Consider the following 27,676-nt stretch of genomic DNA (forward strand, 5'->3'; position numbering starts at 1 on the left):
AAAAAAAAAAACTGGCAAGAACTAGAAGGGCTAGAATATGTGCCAACATACTGTGCAGTAAAACCTTCTCCTCGGGCATTTTAAGCACCATTCCCTCCTCCCACCCCTGCCGCCAAACTCCTAACTAAAAGTCTAGCGCCTTTTTTGTTTTTAAAATTTTTTATCTTAAAAATTTTTTTAACATTTGAGAGAGAGAGACAGAAAAAACGAGAGCATGAGTGGGGGAGGGGCAGAGAGAAGGAGACACAGAATCCAAAGCAGGCTCCAGGCTCTGAGCTGTCAGCACAGAGCCCGACGCGGGGCCTGAACTCACGAACCGTGAGATCATAACCTGAGCTGAAGTCTGACGCTTAACCAACTGAGCCACCCGCATGCGCCCAAATCTAGCCCCTTCTCAGTGTTGTTTCCATTTTGGGCGGGGAGCGGGGGAGTACCATGGCTTTTCAATATAATCATTTCTCCGTGCTACTTTATTTCTTTAACTGATACTTGTATCATTTTCACAAAAACTTAAAAGGAGAAAACAGAAAAGTTGGTTTACTTAGACATGAAGGAGATTGTACACACTTCACTGATGAAGAAAAAAGCCTATAATACTAGGACTAGAGGGGAACAATTTCAAATGCAGACGTAGAGGCTCAAGTAGCAAGACCATTTGGAAGTTTCTGAATTGACTTCTTTGTCAGAAAGCAAAGGAATTTTTAATGGCAATTTAGCAACCCCTTCCCCTCCCCCAGATGCTATGGATCTTGCCAGGATACAAATGCCAGATCCCTGTAAATTTAAGTGTAGAAATGCAGCAAACATTTCAATGGGTTGGGACACGGACCCAACTCGACTCCTTCCCTTGGCTCATCTTGACCCCTTCCCTCGGCTGAGGGGTGAGATCTGTGCAGTATTCAGAGCTACTATGGTCCAGCAAACAATGCGTTGTGATATACGTAAAGGAAAGAAGCCTTTTACTGCTAGCACCGATATGAATACGTGAATCACGATCCGTACAGCACATCACTGATACTTGTGAACAGCTTCCTCTTCCATCATGCTCTGATCCTTAGTGTCTCCTGCAATAATATCAACTTACCCTAGGAATAAGAATGAAATTTAGCAGCATGATGGCGTCTTCTATTACAGCATTTTCTGGTCCCTAGTTTCATGATCGCTGTATTCTTTCCCTTGGCAAATGTACTCCATGGCCTGCTAAAACATCTAGCATTGTGAACTCGCCATATGCCTAGCAAGCAAGAGTGCCCCCACAACTCTCCCTGCACTTGGTGCCTCTCGGAATCCACAGATGGGGACTGCCAACTGGGCCTTCTTCAGGCCATGTGCAATATACCAAGGTGAACAAGTCATCTGGCTGCAAATGCTGGCAGCTCTGGGGGAAACAATTTACTGGACACTAAGAGGGAAAGCCATCCCGTGGGTTTAGTTAATGCCCAACAGTCACAAAAGGGCTGGATGCCCCAGGGAATATGGTACAATCAAAACCTGTGACTGTCTCCCCGCCCCCACCCCCACCCAGCCCATCTTTTCCTCTGCTCTCATATTCTGGTAACTTGGCTCTAAAAAGTGCACCCGCAGGCCCATCTGTAGCTGGAAACAAAACAAACCTCTTCCTCTCCATACCACAGGTATCCTATTTATTGATCTTCACCATTCTGTCCAAACTGGTGTCCATAAGAAGAACGTCAAATCAGCCCGATGGAACACAAGACCTGTCTGACAATGCTGTAGAGCCTTTCCCAGTACCTCTGAGGAGGACACATGCTCGGGGAAGTAAGAACAGGTGCTTGCAACTCTGTGGCCGATAGGTGGGTATTGAATGGACATTTCCATTTGCTTCCATGAAGCAAAATCAGACAGAAAATGATCATTTTCCATTTACTACCCCCCCACCCCCACCCCGCCCCTCTTTCTGTTTTGTTAGAGTGGAGTTGAGGGTAAAGTACAAAAGCCCCACGGAGTCGAGTGCCCTTGGCTGAATGTTCTCCTTGGTCAGGATCACTCCATGAATTCCTACTCAAACACAGCAAGTAACCAGTTCCTGGAGGGTTACTGGCTGGATTTGCGGGTCACAGTGCTTGTATGGTTACCACAGAACTCTGAAGGTTACCAAAGGGCATCAGACATTCCACAAGTCACTGATTTTTTTTTTCCTTCCTGTTTGGGATACCTCCGCCGATTCTAAAGCCAGCTACCGTGACCCATAATAGGCCACAGGAGGACCCGGCCTCCAACGCAAATAGCCTTTGAACTGATTTTCCTGTTGAGCATAAAGGTGCTGACCATAGCCAAGGCCAGAAAGCACTCAGACATATTTCCCCTGCTTTAGGGCTGAGGCTCTGAGGCCAGGTGTGGAGGCCAACTCCATAATCCCTGATTTCAACCAAACATAAACTAGGTGATAAGAAGCCTGGCCTGCAAAGTGTCTCCACTGGTCAGGATCTGAAAGCATTCGGGTGAGGAGGTAAAAGAAATCAGTTGTTAGGCAGTTGAGAGTTTGTCCAAGGCTTGGAAATATCACCTTTTAAAAGATGTGCCATCTTCAGATTCCCAGGACTCGACCTTGTCGATGACATCAGCACCAGGACACCCAGTGACTGCCTGAGGGCTGGGAAATGACTCTGTGGCCAGCTAGATTTTCTGAGCTTATCTGCAAAGCTACTCTAATCTCCTCTGAATATCAGGGCAGAGTCTTGCCAAGCAGCCAAACACTCACTTTAATCATTTTTAGTTAGGAGGAAAAAAAAGTTCTGTTTATAAATAAAAAGCTTAACCCATTGAGTTGGGGTCCACATCCCTATTCCATTTCTCTTTTCGTCTCAAGGTACCCACAGCTGAGGCAGGACAAGCAAAACGACACCTTGAGGGATCTTCAATCTCCCTGGAATATATAATCATCTCGAAATGATCTAAAACGGTGTGGATGTAACCTTAAAGGTGGACCTCCCTCGGTGAATATTATAGCAACACAAAAACAGAAAAGCCACTTTGAAAAATGATTCAGCAGTTTCTTATAAGAATTAAACATATACCTGTCATTCAACTCAGCAATCTCATGCTTAGGTATTTATTTAAGGTAGATGACAACACCTATTCACACACAAAAAAATGGGATATGAATGTTTATTCATAATGACCCCACTGTGGAAAGAACCCGGATGTCCTTCCACTGGTGAAGAGATAAACAGTAGTACATTTATATGATGAAGGGAATCCTACTGAGCAATAAAAAGGAACTAGCTACCGATGCACAGAGCAACATGGAGGGATCTCATTATGCTGTATGAAAGAAACCAGACTCAGAAGCCTGCATGGCGTATGATTTCCTTTATAGAACATCCTGGAAAAGGCAAAATTACAGGGTCAGAAAACAGGTCAGTAGTGGCCAGGGGCTAGGTGTGCAAGGGAAGGTTGACTTCAAGAGGGCATAAAAGAAATTTGGGGAGTGCTGACGCTATCTTGTATCTTGATCACGATGGTCATCATACACCCGTATGCATTTGTTAAAATACATGGTCCTGTACACTAAAAAAAGGGTAAATTTAGTACAAGTTACACCTCAATGAACCCAACCTGAAACTAAAATCTCAGTGTCAAAGGCTCAATGATTAACAAAGGCAGACATCAAAACAACGGATTAACTTCCCGCCTACATCAAGATCTGGAGGCCTTCTCCCAGGCCGGGTCCAGTGGGACTCAGAAGCCGTGTACTACTCAGTTACCTTTGGGCACAGAGTTTAAATAAAGCACTAATACATAAATCAATACGGCCACTGTGCCAGCATGCTACTGTGCATGAGGTTACTCATTTAGGATGTTCTGAAGCCTGTTCTTCGTGAGACAGCTTCTCACATTCTGACATTAAGGTGCTATTTATTTTCCAGGGTGGTGCATTGTTCCTACTTTGCTTCTCCTAGAGTTCTAACTGCTTGGATGCCACAGGTTACATGATCCCCGGAGTCAAGCAATTATTTCAGACAGAGAATTCAAGCCTGCCCTGTGCTTGTGTTTTCTATAAATGAAGAGGTAAGTGAAAAGACAAATGAATGAATGCACCACATTAATCGTTAACAGTCCAGCTGGACATAACAAAGAGAAAAAAGGGACTTCCCTAATTCTGTGATATGCTTATAGATGACTTGGCTCAGAATTATTTTTGGCAGAGAAATACTCACGTCCTGGGCATGCAAAGGTTTTCACTTACTTTTCCACCGGATGCCACGACTATAGTATAATAGAGTGTCTCCATTTTGAATGGTTATGATTTGAAACTAGGCTTGCTTTCTCCCCCTTCTCCCAACAGAAAGGTTTACTGAGAATCCACTATATGGAAATAAATGCTAAGGGCAGATGGAATGAGAAACTCGAAGATGCAGCCTTTCAGCAGCCTACTACAGCTACCCAAGTACGTCCAGTGGAAGGCGGAGTGTGATGTGTGGTGAGCAGAAGCATAACTACGGCGCTAAGCAGCAAGGGGGAGGGGGACTGGATCTGTCTGGGAAGGCGGAATTCAAGCCCAGCTGTGGAGGATGAGATGTGGGACTGCAGACATTCCAGGCCAAGGAACTACTTTGCATAAAGGGCCTTATGGGTGCAGATTTGCTTAAATCACTTTTCAGCTGGCATCCTGGAGCCTGAAAGTCGTGGGTATTACATTGGGGGAAGGGGGAAGGTGTGGGGAGGTGGGGGGAGGATTTCATGATCTTTAGGCCTCAGGCCTCTCTGTTCTCTGAGAGTCTGGTGCTCCCCTATTCCCTCACGCACTAGAGCATCCCATGTTTACGTCACCTGCCTTGTCCATATAGAGTCATTTCAGCAGGGACCCAGGTCACTCGTGGTCGATCACTGGGTTCTGAAGAGTCAAGTTTGGGAAACAATGACAACAGGGAAAGGGATAGGAGGGCACAGAGGTGGTGGCTTTAAACGGGGTTAGAGTACTTGCTCCCCTCCAGTGGGGTCTGGATCCAGGATCTTTAATCACCTCAGGGAGCAGTGTTAGTGAAAACACTAATAATGAATGCATGAGAACCTTTGCTGCCGCATTATCATTACCGATAAGACACCGGTAATCATCCAAAGGCTCATCAACAGGGAAACACTGTCCTCCTTTAGCAAGGGCGGGGATGGGAGGAAGAAGAGAATATCCTCCGTGGTCAATAGGCTTGCTATTTCTCACCACCTGATACCCCAAAGTGAAAGGACCAGGGAACTCAGGCCAGTCTTGCCTGTAGATTCAGATCCTGTTTCTAACAGAAACAGTCAAATAACCGATTTATCTTCCTAAATGCCAGTTTACCCAAAATGACTGGACACTGTATTTTTTTTAGTAAGATTATCCTTTTTCTGTATCTTCTCTCTCTCTCTCTCGAGACATTGTTAGGTCAGCAACAATTTCCATGTTCAATTAAGTTTATTTATTATTTTTAGTAATCTTTATCCCCAAGGTGGGGCTTGAACTCACAACCCTGTGATCAAGAGTCGCATGTTTTTCCGGCTGAGCCAGCCGGGCGTCTCTGTGTCGATTTAGTACATGTGGTCAACCTAGGCTTGACTGCTACCATTCTTGAGGAATGGGCCATGTGTGCCATAGCATCGATGCGGCAAGGAAACACGGCCAGTTATTTTAGAAGATGATCAAAATCAATAGTCGGCTGATTATTTATCATTAGCCAGGAGACACTGAAGCACTTTTAGTACAGAAACCCAGTGGAGGTTACTGGCACTCTAAGGACAACTGAGGAAATACTAAGGGGGAGGAAATAGAGTGTTAGCGTATTCCTGAAAGCCCTCCTTGCTGGCAGTGTAAAATAATCCTTTCAATGGCAGGAAATAACATATCTCACAACATGGGAATTCCTAGGTCGTGGGGGTTTTCTTTTCTTTCACTTTATGTGGGTCACAGAGTAAACTGCAAAACTTGGGCAAGGAAAGGGCAGAGCGTGGGGGTGGTGGAAGGGGGATCATGGAAGTGCAAAAGAAGCATCTTCCAAGTGGCCCTTGTGGCGGCCAGTGAGCCGAATAACCGCGAACCAGTCAGGCTGGGCCGCTGATCAGAAAACAGAAGATGCTGACCTGTGGTGAACCAGAATTCTGCTCCAGCAGCTGAAGAGTAAAGCCCAAAGTTCCTGCTCCCTTTTCATGCCACTCCTCCGCTTTCCTCCACTTGAAGAACCCGCTCCAGCTTGGATCAGGGGTGAAACTGAAGCAGCTACCCTAAATGGGCTTTTGGCTTCGTACCAACAGGCTTGTTTCTTGACTTGACTCTCAGCAACCCCTGTGCAAACACTCAGCATTCCATGGCTGAGGCCACACACACACACACACACACACACACACACAAGGCAGCCATCAGGTGGGACTCAGGTGGGACGGCCGCAAATGTACTTTCACACCCTGGGGAGAAGAGGTGGGGGGTGGGGAGGTGAGGTGGGGGAAGGCCAAGAATCGGGTGGAGAGGAGGGAGCTTCACGGACGCTATAAAATCCATGCCAGGAGGAAACGAACAGATATTTCCATGGATATCAACCTGAGAAAAGTGGTCTTTTCAACAAGAATCTCACTCCTTCGCCTGCACCACTTCTTCCCTGCCGATCCCAGGCCAGGCCAAAACAAACTGAAAGACTATTATGATTTGTGGTCAAGAGAACAAGCTCCAAAATATTTGTGGATGTGACTTCAGGAGGCCCCACAGTGACAGACTGAAGTACAACACTAAGACCTGGAAATGTGGTGCCACAGGCACAAGACATCAGGAGGAAGGTGCACCTGCCAAAAAACCGGAGAAGTTTCCAGAAAGTACCCTCTCAGCAACCCCGCTGAAGGAGAACTAGCATATTGAACTTTCCACATAATTGCTTTTCAGGTCTGTCTCCCAGATAATCCCTCAGTGAATACCTAAGTCAGCAAAACAACTGGAATTTTTATATTGATCGTGTAATACTGGCAGGTCTGTGAGCTATAGGCCTCAGTCGGGGCAAACACATAAAATATTGCCAGCTGGTATAAGAAGTTTTTAGCTAATGTAGATGGTTTGGAAAAGGGGGCCGTTTTCTTTCTCTTTTTTCAGATGGCAGACTTTTTTTTTTTTCTTCTTATATGGTGCCTATTTTTATGGCATTTATGCCCCAACCAACTTCCAATGAGCCCATGAGAGCCAGCCCAGCACAACCTCCTGAGTAGCCTGCACCTTGGGGACAAGGAACCACCTTACGGGGTGAAAACCTAAATGACTTGACCTGCATCCTGGGCCTCCAAGCTTCAATCCTTGTTCTCCAGACTACTTTCTGACCGACTTTCAGATTGGGCCCTCCCTGTTCTACTCCCAGCCATAAACGGACCTCACTGCCACTGCACTTTCTGCACACACAGTCACCTGGTGGTAATGTGTCCCAGCCGATTTAGTCCCTGGTACTCTGGCATTTGAGGGGGGCAGCACTGACCCTCAAAGACGGAAGTATTTTCAAAACTTGCTGTTTGTTTCCAGAGGGCCAACTCTTCTCTAAATCAAATACGCGATCTAACCTGTTCAACAAACATACCAAACACCTTCCATTGCAAGACCATCAGCACTAAGGGTATAGTGGATAAGGCACTGCCCTCCCCCTCACAGAACTCAGGCATTACTAATGCGCCACACTGGGTGGAAGTCAGACCACCCCATCAAGGCCATGTTATGGAGCAAAGCAAATAATACCAATGCCTTACAGTCACCCCAAACTTCATAGTTTTCAAAGAGCTATTCCGTGTATTTTAAGATTCATGACTTTTTAACATTTTTATTTATTTTTGAGAGGCAGAGATACACAGCACGCGCAGGGGAGGGGCAGAGAGAGAGGGAGACACAGAATTCGAAGCAGGCTCCAGGCTCTGAGCTGTGAGCACAGAGCCCAATGTGGGGCTCAAACCCACCAGTTGTGAGATCGTTGACCTGAGCCGAAGTTGGTCGCTGAATCAACTGAGCCACCCCGGCACCCCTACTATTCGTGATCTTAAGTCAAATTCTCACTAGTTAGTTGAAAGAGATCCTTCACATCATTTCCCCAACTTCATTTGTGCTGGGTCTGTTCCCCTCCCCTCTGGCAGACCCCCCTCATTAACTTCCCTATCCCCCAAACCTAGGAGGCATCATGCTTCCATCTATTCCTTATCACACATAGTGAGATCATTGTCAAGTCCCGTTTGTCCTTCCACCTTGAAATTATACACCGTCTCCATCGCCACTGTTTTCATCTTCCCCAAGCCATCATCAGATCTCACCTGAATTATTCAGGTAGCCTCTTAATTGGTTCCTCTGCTTCCACTTGTGCCCACGTCCAATCTGTTCTCCATGCAACGGTGAATGGTCAGGGAAAGTTGTGGTGGATTTGGTCCTGGCCACTTTTATTTGCTCTAGAACAGTGGGCGGTGTTAGAACACGCAGCAGGATGAGGAGTAATCTGGATATGGCCGTGTCACTGACCTCACACCATCACTCCTCTTTGAAAAGGCAAGAATGAATTACTTTACATAAGGCTCAAGAAAGACAGCTGTAATCATTTGGATGCATGCCACTTAGAGACATGGCGGAATGGAAAAGACGCATAGTGACACATTCCAGAGGGCATGGAATGGGAAACAGAGGAAGACCAGGGATGAACAGAGTAGACTCGGTGAAGCATGACAAGGCACAAAAGGATGTAAAGAATGAAGCTGGGAAGCCAGTGAGGTTTCCCAGCCACCAGAAAGACATTAACCCTATTGCGAATGATGAAACCAGTTGAGAATTCCCTCCACACAGTGAGGCCTTGAAGGGTAAAGATCTCCCATTATCTCAGCTCCAATACCATTTGTCTGGTGATCACCAGAAGACCAAGGCATAGAGATGAGGGTTCTATTTAAAATGTTTATTAGTTGGCCAGTTCCTTCTCCACCTCTTGCTTTTAAGTCTGGCCTGTATACAGCTGGCACACCGTTTTGTGATTGAAACATGTACGGCCTGTCACTGTTCTTGGCGTCTCGTTCATTGAGAATAAACTCATGTTGTATTTGGATGGACAGGGAAACTTACGGTGTAAAAGATCTAAAGGGATGAAACGGGCACAGAGATGATGGAAAGCAATTTCTCCAGCCCCACCCAGGCTGGAGCACACCGTTACTATGCTTCATCAGGGTTGGTCCGTTTGTTTTCTGTACCGACTTAAAAACGGTTAGTTATTTCAGCATCCCAGTGCCGCACTGGCACTGGCACTAAGAATACCACATCGGAGTGGAAACTGTCAACAGGCCATTTCCCAGCGCCTGGACAACTATGCCTGCAGGTGAAACAGCATCACTTCGGAGCCTCTAGAAGGTGTTAGAGGCCATTAGCATCCCTTTGATATTTTTAACACACAGAATTCAAGCCCTGATCACATTTCAGGGTATATGCGCCCCTTGCTGCAAGCCCCCATTCCTTTCATAACTCAGACATTGCGGGGGGGGGGGGGGATTATTGTTTTCTGAACCAAAGCTTAGCCGTTACTACAGTGGAGAATCCTGGCGGGAACCTCTGCCTGGAGGGAGCGATCGATAACTGGAGTGGAGAGCAGGGGGCAGAGAGCAGACCGCAAGTCCCCCTGGACAGAGGACTTGAGGACAGAGATCCTGTCTTGTTTGTCTCTTTAGTCCCAGAACTTCGCAGGCGCTCAGCACTCACTAACGCTTGTTGAATTGAACTGACAGGTGTAAGAAAAGAAAAGAGAAGAGAAGAGCCCAGGGGTGGAGACCTGGTGAATGGGGTGGGAAGGGAACTAGAAAAATAAGTGTTTGGGGGGGAGGGTATTCGAGGAGTAAAGAACTCTGGTAGGAAATGAGTGGAGAGAAAACAAATTAGAAAAAAAAAAAAAAAGGGAGAACCAAATGTCAGGATGCCACGAAAACATTCCAGGTGTGCATACGTGCACCAGACCCACACGCTCATGCACAGGTGGGCACAAGCACCCTCAAAACCAGTGGGGAGTCAGAGCTCTCTACAGGGACAGAAGGGCAGGGGGGTCTTGGAGGCACCCTATTTGTTTTAGGTCCTGCTTCCGGCACAGGGGAAAGGGGAGGGAGGCTGGGGCAGCTGAGAGGTAAACAAACACCAGTTGGAGGCGGCACTCAGGCCACAGGTGTGTCCACGGGCAGTGTGGGCACAGACACTGGATTCCACGGGTCTTTCCTTCCAGGCACAGGAACACGAGGGATAAGCCCTCCTCACTAGTTCTGGAGGAGATCCCTCCCCGCCCCCCAGTCATATTTCCTAACATAAACCCAAATTACCTGACAGTACACCTTGTTTTTATCATCTATATATAGCAATGAGGAAGCTGTTCCCTATAAATAGGTTTGCACAACTGGGCTGTGCCTTTTGCAAACATTAAAGTGGAAACGGCCCTGACGCAGATCAATAGTGCTTGCCTATTTCCCTGTGCTGCTCTGTTTATTTTTAGTCCCCACAAAGAGCCCAATATTTGTAGGAAAAACTCTACATCGCCTTCAAGAATATTACCAACTAATGACCTGAGCAGAAAAAACAATTTTGCATTTACTTTATTCCTATCATTCCTTTTTTTTTTTCTTTTTTCTTTTTTCCTTATAGGAATAAATTCAGACTCGGCAGGAATTTGTTCTACTACCTCATTACATAGATTCAGGCCTTTGGGGAAAGAGATCATGAAGCTTATAAAATTCCATACCTCCTTTATTACTGCCTGTTTTCTTCCATTTGCCAATTTATCTAAGAGTTCAGTGCTCTATTCCTCAGGCAGGGGAGTGCATGCTGGTGCACGTAAACCCAAAGAGTGAGCTTTGGTTGCTTAGAAATAGGAAGGAGTGTGACCCCCCCCACCCCACCTCACCTCCCTTTACTTGTACATCATCATTTAGTGCATGAAGGAAACAGAGTGGCAAACTGCAATCAGGAGCATCAGGACGTTCAGAATATAAAAGGTGCATTAGAAAAAGCACTGGGAGCTGAAGCGGGTAATTGGCACTTGATTATCTACAAGTGTCGCCTTACCCATCTCTGCGTTTTCTATGAAGTTTATTTAGCAAAATGCCCTCACACAGTTGGGCACACGCGTTAAATGCTGGTCAAGTAAACAAGTTTCTCCCAAACACAAATGGAATTGTGATTATTGGTTGCACCCTGGAGTCCCTGCTGAAACTGTGGATTCCTTGGCGACCCAGATAGAGTTCCATCGTCCTGTTTGCATCCTCAGCTGCCAGACAGAAGCCTGTATGCGATGACATATGCTCAGCAGGTCTTGACTGAAAGATGAGATTATGTCATTGTGCGACCCTGCGTAAGGCACATAACTCCTTAGGGCATTCTTGTCCTCATCCAGGGGTTGATCAGAGTCCGCGACAACAGCTATTCATTGGGGCCGTGGGAGCGCCCTGATTCTGGGCACAATTTTATTTGGCATCTATGTATCATTTTTCTGAAAGAGGATACCTGTCTTTTATTGTCTCAAAGATTCTGTGGCTATTCCCTGCCACCAGAAGTTTCAGAATCTTTAGCTGAGAGCTAGAGTCTCAAAAATTCCTGAATTCGTGAATCCCAATACTAAAATACTTTGGAGCATGCATGCCATGCTTACTTACTCGATATGTGCGATGTACTATATTAAGTGCATTATCAAACTAGCATCAAAATCACAAAAAGTATAAGGGAAATCAACAATATTTATTTCTTTATATATCTAAGAGTACAGATGCTTTATCTTAGAAAATAATCACTATTGTATCAAGAATAGTGTGAATGAATATGCCTTATGTTTGAAAAGCTAGATTGATTATTTGTGATACGTTAATCTGGAAGGTCCAGTTCCATGTTCGGTTTATTTTACATAGCTGGGTTTTAATGGCTGTCATAGTTCTAAGCAAAAAAAAAAAAAAAAAAAAATCACAGTGTGAACATTTCCAAACACTGTTTTTCACAATGTTCTCTCTATACTAAGTTTCGTTAAAATTCAGTTATCTTCTTACTTATTCTTAAAATGACATCTTTATCTTGAAAGGATAAATTAATTATGCTCTATATTTTTAAACAACAACCCATAGGTAGCATATTACTAGAGTGGCTCATTATCACAGAAATAGTTAACCAAATAGGGAACCCTTCACTTTTTATAAAAAGAAAAATGAATGTAACTTATCTGTAAGTTGGACAACTCAATTATTTTTTGATAAGATAACCAGCAAATCTCTGTGTGGTACAGAAGATTTTCATGGTCCCTTCTCAACTTAATACAAAATATTGTATTGCTTTGACTACACTGTATATTACACATTTGTTTTTTATAAAATTAATTATGAAGTATCCCGCAGCATTTTGTATACCTCTGGCTTCAACATCTTGGCTGCCCTAGCTTGCTTATGAATGATGCAGTGAATGAAGTGATCTCTTATAACCTCACCCTGGAATCCTTCTCTAAGAAACAGCTGCTTCTCAAGAGGGAACACTACTTGGTTTTTCTCACAAAACATTTTCATAAAGATTGTGAATGAATTTCATCTAGTGATGGCTCACCAAAAGGGGGCACTTAGCGTATTTCATTGGTGAAACAGAAATGAGCAAATACAATAGGCTAGATCTAACATCTTACAAATGTAAAACAAGTCTTCTGCCCTCCGTAACCTGTTCAATATGTATTTGCTTCTTCAAGATACAGTAACACCTTCAATAATACTTTCACAGCACTTTGTGACAGAGAAACTCATTTTAGATAGTTTTCAACATAGTATCTTATCTGGGTTTGTACTGGGAGCAAAAACAGTTGTTTTTTTAATTTTTATGTTTTTACATTTATTTATTTTTGAGAAACAGTGAGACAAAGCATGAGTGGGGGGAGGGGAGGTGGGCAGAGAGAGAAGGAGACATAGAATCTGAAGCAGTCTCCAGGCTCTGAGCAAGAGGTCAGCACAGAGCCCGATGGGGGCTCGAACCCACAAACTGAGATCATGACCTGAGCCAAAGTCGGATGCTCAACCGACTGAGCCACCCAGGTGCCCCAGAAAGACAGTTTTTAAACATATGTAGCTTTTTTACTTCTGCACACAAGTAAAAACTTCAAAACAGGCTTCAGAACATCATTTAGTGAAATTTTATAAAGATCAGTAGGTGAATTTAAACATTGGTTTAACAAGCGCAGGGGTATTCATATTTTTCTGTGGCACTGTCATATTATCATTTTTCAAGGCAAAGTATACACTTCCTTCCAATATATTCATTCTTAATGACAGTACATGTCAGTCTATGTTGCATTCCATCATCTTGATAGTTTTGGAATTGGGGGCTAATGTTTGGTCAGTACCGATTGTGTTACAGTTTTTAACTCCCAGCTTGGCTAATAAACCAAGAACCTAGAACAAAGTGTGTCCTAGAACAAAGTTGTCAACTCCATTTCAAAGTGTTCACTTATTCTTGCTTGCACAGTTAGTGATACCTTTAAATTTATACTTTGTTTTTTTTTTTTCTACAAGCTTCTTTCTTTGTTAAATTTTTAATGTTTATTTATTTTTGAGAGAGAGGGAGAGAGAGAGAGAGAGAGAGGCAGAGGGGCAGAGAGAGAGAGGGAGACACAGAATCTGAAGCCGGCTCCAGGCTCTGAGCTGTCAGCACAGAGCCTGATGAAGAGCTTGAACTCATGGAATGTGAAATCATGACCTGAGCTGAAGTTGGATGCTTAACTGACTGAGCCACCCAGGTGCCCTTTTACCGGAATCTTTTTAAGCTGCTTGCCTTGGTTGTTGTTGCTGTTTGGTTTTTGTTTTTTTGTGTTTTTGTTGTTGTTGTTGCTGTTGAGGGCTACTTTAGTTGAAACTAATTAATATTAAGCCAATTAATTTAACCCAACATGTACAGATACAATGCAACATGCTGTGGACAAGTGAGCAACCACCGCCCCCACCCCCACCCCCGACCCTGAACATACACCCTTCTGACTTAAAGAACAGGAGAGGGAGCAACTGTCAATCCATATATTAGTAAAACTTAATTTTTCTTATTTTTGGGGTATAAAAATGTGTACAAATTCCAGTGTTTTCTTTCTTAGCCCCAGTGATTTATCTTGCAAATTCCACCTTGGAAACCCTGATGTGGATAATCTCTGGTGCCATTTCCACCTCAAAAATTAAAAATTAATGGATATTCTGCTAGCAGGGCACTGGCTCTCTTTGTTTGCTCAAAGAACTCCTATATAACCCCCAAATTTATGTTTCCTGGCAGCTCTGGAGAAACCCTCCACCCAAAAACCCCGTGAGGAAGGAAGGCCGGTCACCTGGCTGAGCTCTTCCCCTGCTGCCACCTAGGAGAGAGTCTGGTTGAATCCATCCAGAAGAACTGGGTAGGTTGACAGGTCTCTATCTCCCCATTAGCCTACCTTCACACTCCGCACACACGGACTAGCAGTTTTCAGCCTCAGCAAACATTAAAACATGAGATTATGGGGGCACCTGGGGTGGCTCAGTCGGCTGAGCATCCGACTTCAACTCAGGTCATGATCTCACTGTTCGTGATTTCAAGCCCCACTTTGGGCTCGCTCCCATGAGCCTGTTAGCTACAGAGCCCACTTCAGACCCTCTGTCCCCCTCTCTCTGCCTCTTCACCTGCTTGCACTCTTATATAAAAAGAAAAAAAAAAAAAAATATATATATATATGTATATATAAAACAAACAAAAAAACCATGGGATTATGATGTGTGGCGCAGCAAAAGTGTTCAGGGCACAAGAATTTCCTTTGGAAGGTTTGACAGCTGCAAGTGGGAGGGATGAGGCAGGGTCATGTGTTTTCAGAGTTGTTCTGGACAGCCCTGTTTTGTGTGGGAAGAAGAAACAAATTGTATTATGTGGAAGGGAAAAGTCTTCTAAATTTAGAGTCTTTTATCACCTGGATTGTTGTCTCTGAGCCTGCTTTCCTACGTTTGCCTGGCGAGTCGCAGGAGCTGGGGAAGTCCGGGAAGACTGACTGCATCCAGCAGCGACAAAGCCAGGTGCCAGGCAGCCCGCCAGAAAACGCAGTCCAGCGACCACAGCCTCTTTCAAGAGTCGGGGAGGACAGTCATACATGTCTAAGAGACATTCTTTGTTCGGAGACAAGATCTGGTGACCCATCAGTAAAATCTCTTAAGGAATGGACTTACAACAAGATAGGTAGGTTTTTAGAATAAAGACAGGACCGAAAGATCATCTCCGAACTTTCTCCAGTCACATTTCCTCCATCAAAACTAGCTTCTCTCCTGTTCCTCAAACAGCTCCTAAGGACTTTCCGAGGCCTCCAATTCCTTTCAGGGGTCAAACGCTCAAAAACCAGAGGCTCCTTCACAGAAGCTAAGGATAATTCACCCTTAGGAAATTAGCTTGATTGGTTATGTCTGTATTTGAGGACAGGGCGGTGTATTTCTTTCGTTGGAAAAAAGTTTTGTTAACAAAAAGACAACAAAAAATAATCCAGTCTAGGTTGTTTTCTGTATTTTAGAGAGTCCACCAACATTATCATCAGAGAAACTGAAGATAAAAAAAGATTATTTCCATCTCCGTTAAAATTATAATACCCTTCTCATTAAGGTGTCTGGAAAATGACAAGATGGCTCTTACAAGTGAAGTTTTTATTTGTGCTACTCCCTTGCACACGGGTTTATAAGTGCTGGTATTGTATTTCCTATACAAAGAGACGGAGGTTATTAACCGTGTGAATCCAGGCTGGGCTCCTGTTACATGTTTGTATACTGGATTCCCTCTCTTTATTTTCTTACGAAACCAGAGCTCCACAACCTACCTCTCCCAATCACCACCACCCCCCACCACCAGAAATTGCTTCTTCTGCACTGAAGTATGAAACCTACTGGTTACTCTTATTTGGCATCTGTGATCAGACACATTGTATTTGAGTTCTTAGATACAACACAGATGAAACAAACAGCCACAATAGGAACTTAAGCAGCCAACTAGCAACCTGGTGAGTGAGTACTCTCCTTACAAATAAAAGTTACCAACCAGAAATTTTTACAACTTGCTCCCTATAGCTAGGAAAAATAAACAGGCTTGAAAGATGAACAGAATCCTACGGCCGGGATGCTGGAACAAGTCCACAGAAATAATCCAGTTTTCCGTTTCTTTCCCAGAAGGTGTCTTGCTCTATATCTGCCTTTATCAGAGGCAGGACCAGGACCAGGCTCAGGGGTTCTGACTGGGGTGGAGGGAGAATGGGGCACCTGGCCATCTGGTCATTTATACTGATATCAAAGAGAAAACTCCTAGCAGAAACTCACATGAAACTAGTAATTGCATAAGATGGTAAAGAGTTCTACCAGGCACCTAAAGATGTAAATATTTATTAGTTATGCATACATTTTTGAAACTAGAAAAGGGATTTTTCAAAGATTTCCAAAGCAAAGATCTACTTCACAAGCTCCAAAATATTTTCCAAGATGTTCCCACTATCAACTGACATTCTCTGACAGAGGCCTAGAAAATGAGCTAACTCCACAGCTCACGAGCAGCTTGCTTGGGTGTGAACCAGGCACACACAATGTCACAGCCAGTCTCGAGTGCCACATCCCTTGTGGTTCCTCCCATCAGAAGCCAGTATCTCTGACTGCCAGTTGGAAACCTTTTCCAGAATTTTCATTCCAGAGAGATTTCTCTAAGAGCTGTGCTTCCAACCCCCCTTTCCAACATTCTATCCCTGGATCAGGTATACAAATCTAGGCTGGAGAAGGAATAAAGAGTAAAAACACTGTCAAAATACTTATTCCACTGAGCCTCCACACCACCTTCCCGCCCCTCTTGAAAGTTACAACCTGCAGGAAATAATCCCGGTTCAAAGTAGAGTGTTTTAATCTGCATTAATGACCTTTGAAAGCGTGAGCTTGGGAAGGCCTCTGAGATTCAAGCAGTGAGACTTTCCACACAGAATGCATGGAATTTGTAAGCCAAGGTGCTTCTGTGAAGGACTCTGTGCTAGAAGTGAACGAATACTCGTGGCACTTGAGCAACAGATTCAAATTCAATCATCTCGGCAGGCTTTCACCTCCACTTCCAAATAGCTGTGGGCTCTCTGGGCTTGTGTTCAGCTGCCTAATGTAGCATGAGGGGATGGCTTCTCTCTGAATCCAAGGCTCCATCTTGGCCTGTCCTCCCCTCCCCCCAAGTAAGGTATTGTCTCTCATGGGGGCAGACACAGGAGACCAGTCCTTTTCTTCCTAGCCTTTTCTTTAAACATGAGAATATGCAAACATATGCCAAATTAGGCATACTCTGTGGTGAAAATTCCCACAAATAAATAATAAATCTTCCTCATATTGCTCAAAGAAGAAAAGGCATGGTAACCAGGTTCCCTAAAGGTGCCCCCCCCCACATCCCCACCTTACCTTCAAATACGAAGATAAATGAGATTTTTTTTTTTTTTAACGTTTATTTATTTTTGAGACAAGAGAGACAGAGCATGAACGGGGGAGGGGCAGAGAGAGAGGGAGACACAGAATCGGAAGCAGGCTCCAGGCTCTGAGCCATCAGCCCAGAGCCCGACGCGGGGCTCGAACTCACAGACCGCGAGATCGTGACCTGAGCTGAAGTCGGACACTCAACCGACTGAGCCACCCAGGCGCCCCAAAGATAAATGAGATTTTTAAGAGAATTCATTTTTAATTGCTTATTCCTAGTGAGTGATTTCAAACACCAGGTCGATCTGGGGCTACGATTCTGTACAGCTGAGTATTGCTTCCCATGTATACTTTTAGCATGTAAAGGCTGCCATTTTAATTGGTATTCAGAGGTCTGCCAATGTGCAGACCCAAGCAGTTCAATTATTTTGCCCAACTGGGAAAGTGAGTTATCTAGAAACAAATGGGAATGACAGATTAAAAGGCTATCCTTGCTAATACTTTCAAATTGGGCTAAAGTTAGTTATACCCTGTTGAGTCCTTCCACTTAGGACGAACAATGCAGCAAAGCATGGCGAGACGGACTGCTTGGGCCTCTAATCTTAGCTGTGACATTTCCTGTCTCATGTTCTACCATCAATAGTGACCTACTTGCTATAACCATGTGATTTCCCAACTGGGGCTTTTGATGCTCACACATGGGAAACACAATTATTTTTATATTTAGCACAAAGTGTAGCCGTGAAACATTTCAAATGATTTTCAGTTCAACATATCCACACGAATCTTATTTTGCGGTAATCTTTTGTTTTGTTTTGTTTTGTGTTTTGCTTTGTCTTTTGGAAACAACAGTTACGACACATTAAAAACAAAGCTTTCACTCCCCCCGCCCCTTTTTTAAAAAGCAAACAGTGCACACGCTCCATTAGGTCAGTATCCGATAAATTGAAAACTAGCAAAAAGTGAAAGAATCATGTCCTCGTTATCTCAGCTGAAGAACTGGGCACACATGACTCTTGTTGAGAGTGATAGGGAACAACACTGCTGGTATTAGGTTTGAAATCCTTAGCAAAATGAAAATAACTTATTAGTGGTAAGTAAAGAGGAGACAGAAACTAGCACTCAGAAGTGGAACAGAAGGATACAAAAGACACAACCACAGGATTTTTTACGTAAAACTGCAGATAAAACTAAAAACTCACCAGAACACAACACAGAGTAGGATTGCAAATACCTAGCAAGAAAGCCTTCCCATGCCACAAAATATGTCTGAGAGCCACTCAGGACAGCTGATTTACCAGGCAAAAGTCAAGCCATCACACATAGTTTTCAAAATTAAGAAGACGGCCCTCAATAAAAATCTATGTCTGTCTGTATGCATGTAACACAGCAAACGACTGTTCACAATTTTAAACCTTGTTAACTTCGATCCGCAAACCGTCACGACGTGAACAGAGGGGTCCCACACTCTACTGAAGAGAACTTGCTCCATGTCATGTGTGAATAAGCACATTCCCAAAAGTTAACCAAACCCCCAAAACAGATGTCAGGAGCCTGCAGTATACCTATCTCGGTGACTCTCCCAAACTCTGTGGCTACACCAGCTCAGAAGCAGCTGCTTTTGTGAATCATAAAGGACCTTTCAAAGCACAGGGTGTTCACACATGGAAAAGCACATGTTCTCTGCCTCTGCCAAAGAAGCTTCACTGCCGCCCCCCTCCAAGTACTTGGGAAATGTTCCAGCAATATGTGTGTACCCATTATGGATTCCTTCTCATTGCTACTGCGTGTGCTATACATTTTCTGTAACCTCATGCTGTTTCCCACCCACACAGCTTAGAAAGAAAGAAAGAAAGAGAAAAAAAAAAAAAAGAAACAAAGCCTTTGTTGAGCCATAAAAGGGCCAATCTACTGTATATGAAAACTACCCTGTCAAAAGCCATCTCTCAAGAGTTTATGTAGACCATGAACCTGCCTAATTTAAATAATGATATGTTGGCCCAGCCCTTTAATTACCCATCTCATTGCCACCTGGATCTTGATGGGCTCTTCCCCAATCACACACCCAAATCTACCTAGGTTATAAAGTGAGGAAGAAACGGCTCCTCTCCAGGACACACAGGAGGAAGGTCCCATGTGAACAACATCGAAGTATCCTTTTCCATTTCCTCCCTCTTCGGTGTTTTACTGACTTGTCTCTGTTGCAAGACATAAAAACAATCTGGAAGAACTAGACTTAAAAATTACTCTCAAATATAGATGTGTTCTCACCATAACATTTAGATCTGCTTCTGGAAGTCTGATACGGGGAGTTTAGCTGAGAAGTGTATTTCATAGTAACGGCTCCAACAGGTTTTTGTGATAGCGGGAAGCCCAGAAGGCAGGAAACAGCACCACGCGGGTTTAGACTGATTCCCCGCGTGGAGAGCGATGCCGTGGTTGGCGAGGTCACCTGAGGAAAGATCTGGGGAAGGTGAGCAGGTAGGAGGGGGACGTGAAGCTCCTGTCAAAGGTGAGATGATGATTTGTTTGGTTGAGTGGTAAAGTCACACTGGAGGCCTCAGAAAATAATGGTTCACAGCGCACTCAACAAATGACACAGCAACCCACAGAACGACAGGGAAAGGAAAACACAGAAGCACATATTTTAGTTGAGAGGGTCCCGAGCTGAAAGCCAGAGAGAAAAGCAGCCTCAGAGGAAGGCACTGATTCACTTCTGTCAGTCTCTTCCAAATTAACATGGGAGGTAAAGCTATTTTTCAATTTGCACCTTCATAATTACCTCAGAATAATTAAGAACACAGTTCTAGGAATACATTATTTTAGTAGATACGTGAGTTCAAGTGAAAAATTATGTGTAAGCAGAGAAAACAATTTTGTTTTAGTGAATTTGCCACTGCAAATTATCATGCAATTATAAGTCTTCCAATTTACAATTGAGCTTTATATGTACACCTCCATTTTTTAAGGGTTTATGTCTAACACTAAAGGAGGTTGCATCCTTAAAACTATAATCAAAATAAAAACCGAAGTTAAGAGTATTACTCAAATCTCCGTCTTCGACCAAGCTCTCTTAAAACCTTTCTGTAATATTATCGTAGTAAGTCTACCTTCTCTCCAAAGAATTCTGATATCTATATCTTATTTTGCCCTCACAGAGAGACTGAGAGAAAAGTAGATTTTGTTGTTTCCAGATTTTATATGAAAAAAGCTACAGTGCATGCACTCAGCTCATTGACAACTGTCATCCATCTTTAGCCCTAGTGTGGGAGATAAAGGCAGATTATGGATCATTAGAGGTCAAAACTTCTAAATATTCCTTTCTTTATTAACTTAGTCGCTTGATTTTCCATTCGCTTTATAAACACAGCTAAGATCTCTGCCCTCGTGGAACTTCTATTCTAAGTGGGGGTGGGGGAGCGGACAGGCAAAACCAAGTAGACAGGCAAATTATTTAAGATTATGGCAAATACCATAGAGGACACAAAAACGGAGCAGAAACAGAGGATTGGAGGGTGGGGGATCCCCTAAGGAGATCAGATAGGATGGTCCTGAGAGGTCACTGTGAAGGGGAGCCCTGAATGGAAAGAATGGAACCACAGTAGCTAAGGATGTGTGATCCAAGCAGACGAAACAGATGCAGAGTCAGGGGTGAGAATGAGACCAGCTTATGAGACAAACAACAAGGAAGCTAGTGTGGCTGGAAAACTAGTGAGGGCAAGCAAGGAAGTAATAAGGTCAGAGAGATGGGCAGGGCCCGATCACTTAAGGCCGTACAGGCAATGGTAGTCTTCTAACACAAAGAGAAGCCATGGAGGGCCGGGAAGGGACATGGGCAGATGAACTGAAGTCTAAATCCTAGCTTAACCACTCAGTGGCTGTGTGAGCTAAAAGCAAGTTACTGGCTCCTCTCGGATGCTAAGTTCCTAATTTATAAAAGGGCACTCAATAAATCATAGCCATTTACCATCATCGATAATCATTATTATTATTAATGCTGTGATATGTAAATAAAGTTGGTAAAAAATGTTTACATTCAAGTAGACTGATACTGCAAAAAAATATATCCAAAATACAGAATTCTTACGAAATGAGCAAATCGTTTTAATCTTTTTTTTTATTCAGTAAAGATCATATACTCATCGAGGACAAATAGACATAAATTAGTACATTTGAATCATTAGGGTTTATTGTGATTCTAATCAGAATAATTATTGATCTTGGCTCATTTCTCCGTCCTTAATTAGTCTGCATTGTGGCTTTTCTCTCCCTGTCAACCTAGCCTAGCCATTTTGTGTCCAGATGTGTATAGTATTTCAGTGGTACCTACCAGCCACACAGTAGTCATAAATGGAATTTCATGGTTACTTTCCAAGTCACAATGTATACTAGACACAGTTGCTTGCCAACATCTACTGCCCCCTCACTCCCATACACAGACTTCTTTCTTACTAACAGAATCCCAGTTTTGTTCACATTCACCTGCCCCCTCTCTCAAGCAATGATGGAGAATATCCTGCTAGTGATGGATGTACAGATGGGGCATGTGATCCTGTTCTGATCAATGAGATAAGAAGACAGGTCTTCTCAGACACTTCTTAGTAATATTTTCGTTTCCTTCAAAAGGAGATTGTACAAGGGGGCGGTCCATTTTCTGTGCTCTAGATATTGTCATGCCCACGAGTACCATCTGAACAACTGCAGCCATCCTGCCAAGAAGATAAGACCCAGGCTTAGAGGGAAGTGGTCTCTAAGGATGACAGTGGCAGGGAGGTGCAAGGGACCTGTATCCTTGATGATGTAAATGGGCCACTGAATCAACCAATCCTGCTGCCTGCCCTACTTCTCACACGAGCTAATACACTTCCTTCCCGCATAGGTCGGTTGGAGTTGGAGTCTTGTGCCGTGTGCGGAAGGGTTTCCTAGCAAGTGGACCACATCACCTTCACACGGACATTTCCGTTTGGAAGCATCCCTCGTTTCTTTGTCTCTGGGAAGGTCTAGGAATGGAACGAGGACTTCTGACTCTAGCTCAGTGCACTCCAAAGTTCTGGATATGGGGTGACCCAGCATTGTAATTTACAATACTGGAACGGTCACCGGGAAAAGGCCAAGGGGAAAACACCCCGGAAGTCACAACAGGAAGATGGCGCTTTGGTATAAGTAGCTGGTGCCGAATGGTCTATCTCTGGCTTTCCGTTTATAAACTTTGCCTTTCAGCTTTCGCCTGCCTAGTTGACATGTTTTTCCCTGAAGGCCTCAGTGAAGCACACCCCTCATTGGGCTTTTGTTTCATAAGGCTTCCACTTCTGAGCTCTTATCCAACTATAAGAATTTCAACAGGGACCACATAAGATCTAGCACAGATCCCACGCACCGGGCAGATGCTAAGGAAACCGACGTAGCGTCACACTCTCCTGGGACAAGAGGATTAAGGGGCAGAAACGCTCTGCAGAAGAGGTGCAGGTTTATGATTTGTTGTCAGGAGACAGACCCGCCTAGAAAGGAAGGGGGGAATATAATCATAATAGGGCACTGGCTATTTTTGCTTCGGCCATGTAGAGTTAGTTTGAAAGTGAAACTATCAGGGACCGGTAAAATAAAATATACATCTTGCAAAAAAAGCCTAGATGCTTACTGACTGTAGAGGGAAGGGTCGGACTGCGATTATTGGCAGTGGAGTGGCCGGTGGGGGTTGGGAATGAGGTAAAATAAAAGTTCACATAAATGTCTAATGGTTCACAATAAGCAAAATGCAGTACGGCTTGAAACCAAATTAGCCATTCTGGTCTAATAAGTATTTTTTCTTTAAGAAAAATTATGGAATTATAAATTTAGCCCATAATGGAGAACAGAAAATATAAGGCACATAGGTTTTATAATTTTGTAGAGTATTTGAGAGATATTACTTATCAAATGGGGTGAACATTGTAACGGGTGAAAATTTGCTAAGAGGCCATAATTAAAACAGAATAGCAAATGGTGCCTTAGCTCTTGAAAGGGTCACCATCAGGATGCCACTTAATGTCTTCATTACTGATCTGCGGCGAAAATGGAATTTCGTTCAATATAAGGACGGTGTCTAATTGTGCGATGTTGTCAAGGGCTGGAAAGTGGTAGAAAAATATCTGCGGAGGTTAGAAACAACACAACTTAAGTAGGTAGATCAGAGTAAAACAACCTGAAACACCCGAAATAAAAATGAGGTAAAATCAATGGAGGAGAGGAAACCAAACACTGCGATCCTTCCAAAGGGAAAGCCAAAAGGGACCAGTGTTGGTGTTAGCTAGAAGGCAGTGACCCAGCCTCAAAAGGAAACGGTCCATGGTCGGTTAGAACAACAGATGAAGAACTTATCAGCGGAAGAGGCGCCAGCGCACATGTCCTGTCTGTAAAGACATCAGGGCAGCCCAGTCCTTCTTTTCCCTATTCAGTGTCTACCTGTTCTGGTCTCTGTAGAAAGAGAGACCCTAGATTGCATCCCCTAGATTGCAATGAATATGTCTATTGCTGGCAGAGGCTTGTGATCTTGTTTCCTAACAATACAAAAAGTGAGCAGGAGGCAGTAAGGGTGATTAAGCAGGTAAGGGGTGGGGGTGGGGGGGTGTCCCTGGCAAGTATGGGTAAGGCTGGTGAAAACTGAGGTTTTGCGAGATGAATTCCTTTCTCACTAGGTAAGGCCATCAGAGCATGTATTATCCCAGAGAGGAGAAGTCGCATTACTGGGATCATCTCCTTAGCATCAGAAAGACACATTGGACTCCTCTAGGAAAGTCCTCTGGAAATGGTCAAAAATGCAGTTTCTCCTGCAGGGAAAAGGTTCGTGGGAACAATGATTATCATAGAGCTTTATAAAATAGAGTTCGTACCTGAACAGGAAGGATGGAGAATGTCCCTTTCCAGAGAGGAAAACGTGAGTGGAGGGTGGGACTAAATGAAAGAGAAAAGTCGAAATCACGGAGACCTAGAAGGTGAAGGATGAGAACTTTCTGGCTGTGAGAACCTCAGTTTATGTAACACAGTCACAAAGTATTAAGAGGAAGTTTTGGTATACGGGATGCTGAAATGCAGGTCTGAGAAAATGCCAAAGCAAAGAACCACAGGGAGAGCCTCCACCGGCTGCAGCGAAGGGCACGGGCAAGGGGTTCCACAGACGTTTGCCACCCCCCCTCATATAGACACCCTCAAACCCTGCTAGCCGGCAGCACCTAGATGAAAGAAGCTTTGAGACATGCAGGGGCAAGTGCTCCTGACTTAAAAGGTCCAAAAGAAATCAGTGAGTCCATGACCTAATCTAGGATTGCTCATCTTCTCTGTTGCCTTTAATAATATTTAGATGTAATCACCCAATTTTCTAATGGGATTTTCTTGGCAGGTAGGAGAAGAAAGCACCTATGTTAAGTAAGGCTTAACCTCCCAGATGAGACAGAAAACAAGGGTCCTTGATCTCTTGCAGTCATTTGAAGTGCATTAAGATCTCACCTAAAAGGGCGATGCTAAGGCCCTGACCCCAGGCAGTTACGCTTCCTTTTGCTGCCCCATAAACTCCACCTGGACACGCGGTCCGTGCAGCAGTTCAGCAACCCACTCTGAGGTAAGCACGTACCTAAGTCATCAGATGACATCATAAGCACAATTGTGCAGGGGATCATTCTTGAATGAAAGGAGATTTAGAGATGAAAAACATTTATAAAAGTCTCGGCAATACAAATCTGCTGGGATTATTATTTTTTAAAAAGCCTCACTTCACAAATGTCAAGGTTGCCCATTATGCTGAGCTTTGGTTGGCAGCGGCCTGTAGGCCCAGCAACCACCTGGTTCCTCCACGGCGCCCAGACCTCCGTGGCCAAAAGTAGCTGGTTGGCTGCCCTGGAAGGCAAGAGGGACCAAGCCGTGTGAGACTTGAAAAGATGTGCGTGGTCAGGCTGCCCCAAGTCTCCAAGTGGGGCCCGTGAGTTAGCTGCTTGCTCAAGATAGGACACAAGGAGTGTGAGAACACAAAAGGTACCAGGGGCCGTGGCCTAGACTAGTGGAAGGAGGGTGGAGATGGGGGGCATTTCTGAACAAGTCACAACAAGGAGGCAGTGACAAGAGGAAGAAAAGCCAGGAATGAAGAGGAGGGGATATAAAGACGAAAGAGCAGGAACGGATGGCAGCTACATGAAGCATTGAGATTGGGGCCAACGCCGGAACTCTGGCACTGGGATTCAATTATCACTGCCATTTAAACTGGTGGTGAGAGGTGCCTGGGTGGCCCAGTCAGTTAAGCGTCCGACTTCGGCTCAGGTCATGATCTCACGGCTTGGGAGTTCGAGCCCCGTGTCGGGCTTTGTGCTGACAGCTCAGGCTGGAGCCTGCTTTGGATTCTGTGTTTCCTTCTCTTTCTGTCCCTCTCCTGCTCGTGCTCTCTTTGTCTCTCAAAAATAAACATTAAATAAATACACTGGCGGTGAGTATACGCGTGCACATCCTTCAGAGGGCTTGCAAGTGTTCACCTGTAATTCTCTGTGGCCCTCTAGCATACCTGGCAACTATTTCTTAAATACCCTTTCTTGAGAAACTGGAAGGTGAGAGGCCCTGCCCTCCAGGGGCTGCTGGCCTGGAGGGAGTGTGGCTACAAGAGGGAAAGGTCCTGCTGACAGCATACAACCAGCCCAAAGAGGAACACGGAGAAGCTTCCCAAAGGCGCTAATGCTTGAACTGCAATATGGAGTTAGTTAAGTAGAAAGGAGGTGCCACCCATGATAGGTACTCAGTCACTGTTTGTCAATTAATTTCAGTTCGTTCTGATTTGTAATGATTACCTGGAAAATCGTTCAAGGGCTAGGAGTTCGTTCTTATCCCCACTGTTTTTATTATGTCGATGAAAAAGATAAACCTGTCCATTTTCGAGTCTAGGGATATAATCCAAAAAAAAAATACTAGACCATACCTTTGGCTGAGATGGGGAGTACACTTATAGTTTTTCTAATTAGGAGACATCTTCTTGGTCTACTTGTCTCATAGCAAAAAGTTTTAAAAGCTTTTGAAAAGATCACGTTTTGCTCACTTGAAATATGTGTGTATATTTTAGCATAAACTACCCTTGGCAGCTGCTAACATAATTGGATGGCTACGCCTTGCAAAAGCTTGATTTCTTTTTAATCAAATTTTTAGAATCATACTGGGTTTTTTGCCAGTGCTGCAATAGTGAGCAATAAATACATCATTAGATCAATGGTGTTCTGATGATGGATTACTCCAAAGATACTTCCAGCCAAGAAGACTAAGCCCATAGTCTCATTGTGCAAAGATGAATAAAATATTGTTTAAAACACAGATACACAGTTAACATAACAAGGAAGAAAACACTGCAAAATAGAACACAACAGCCATGGGTTTATAATGTAGCAATATTGATCACGGATTTTCCTAAGTACTCTAGAGCAGCCATGCTATTATATATGCCTCTGATTAGACCCAGAGATGAGAAGGAAAAAGTTATAAAAAAGGAAACTAACAGAGGAAGGCCTGCTGCTATAATAAATTATTTAAAGCAAGCGGGGCGAGCGGGTTGTGAAGACAATATAAAACAGAATCAATGCCCCCAAGAAACCCCAAACCATCAGCACCTCTATAAATTTCTCACCATTCTGTCTGGCATGTTCCTGGGGCTTCTTCTTTCCCAGCACCCTCCCCATCCCATCCCACCCCTACCCTTCACATTTTGTCTGTTCGTTTCTGAGAACTTAACATTTGTTTTTCTTCTGTAACCTAGGATGCTGTCTTCAGTTCTATTTCTCATCTTCTATTAGAAGAGTGTCTGCAAGGCCACAGATGAACGCATCTGTCACTTCAATTATCTTGATCTTAAATTTCCTGTGGAAACAATAAGCTGGTAATATCTAACATGATACTTACAACATGACTTTGACATTACTCTTCTCTTCCTTTTTTCTTACCATTGTTGTAGTTAAATCCACAAAGCGAAAGCTAGAGTAAAACTTACATAGCTCCATCAGTATTCTGTATGAGGACGTGTCTAGGACCAAAAATCTAAAGTAAAGGTAAGAACTTGGTAAGGGTATGTTGGGGGAAAAAGAGTCAAAATGGCTATAATTCAAGTATTAGGAGATGTTAAAAGGGCAGATTGACTTGAAAAGTAAATACTTTATAGGTAGATTTTGCCATGGGAATAGAGGTGGGGAAAGAAGGGTGAAAAAACTAGAAAAGTTGCCAAATTCCTTTTGCAAAAAAAAAAAAAAAAAGAAAAAAAAAAGAATTGTTGCTTAGAAGCTTGCAGTGA

The 27,676-nt window shown here is 43.9% G+C and overlaps 1 protein-coding gene and 1 long non-coding RNA gene across 4 annotated transcripts in view; one reads left to right on the forward strand and one right to left on the reverse strand.

Annotated features, from left to right (window-relative positions):
- Positions 1-15,663, forward strand: part of LOC122217291 — a 120,700-nt gene extending 105,037 nt beyond the window's left edge. For 2 of the 3 annotated variants that reach the window (XR_006201379.1, XR_006201382.1), the window contains 3 exons: positions 1,635-1,814; positions 2,831-4,444; positions 14,237-15,663. This is a non-coding gene — a long non-coding RNA (uncharacterized LOC122217291). The remainder of the gene's footprint in view (positions 1-1,634; positions 1,815-2,830; positions 4,445-14,236) is intronic. The other variant, XR_006201383.1, reaches the window with a different exon arrangement.
- MARCHF3 (membrane associated ring-CH-type finger 3) overlaps positions 1-27,676 on the reverse strand; it is a 148,761-nt gene that overhangs the window by 116,164 nt on the left and 4,921 nt on the right. The window lies entirely within an intron of this gene.

The sequence above is a fragment of the Panthera leo genome, chromosome A1 (assembly GCF_018350215.1).
Source record: "Panthera leo isolate Ple1 chromosome A1, P.leo_Ple1_pat1.1, whole genome shotgun sequence".
Taxonomy (NCBI): domain Eukaryota; kingdom Metazoa; phylum Chordata; class Mammalia; order Carnivora; family Felidae; genus Panthera; species Panthera leo.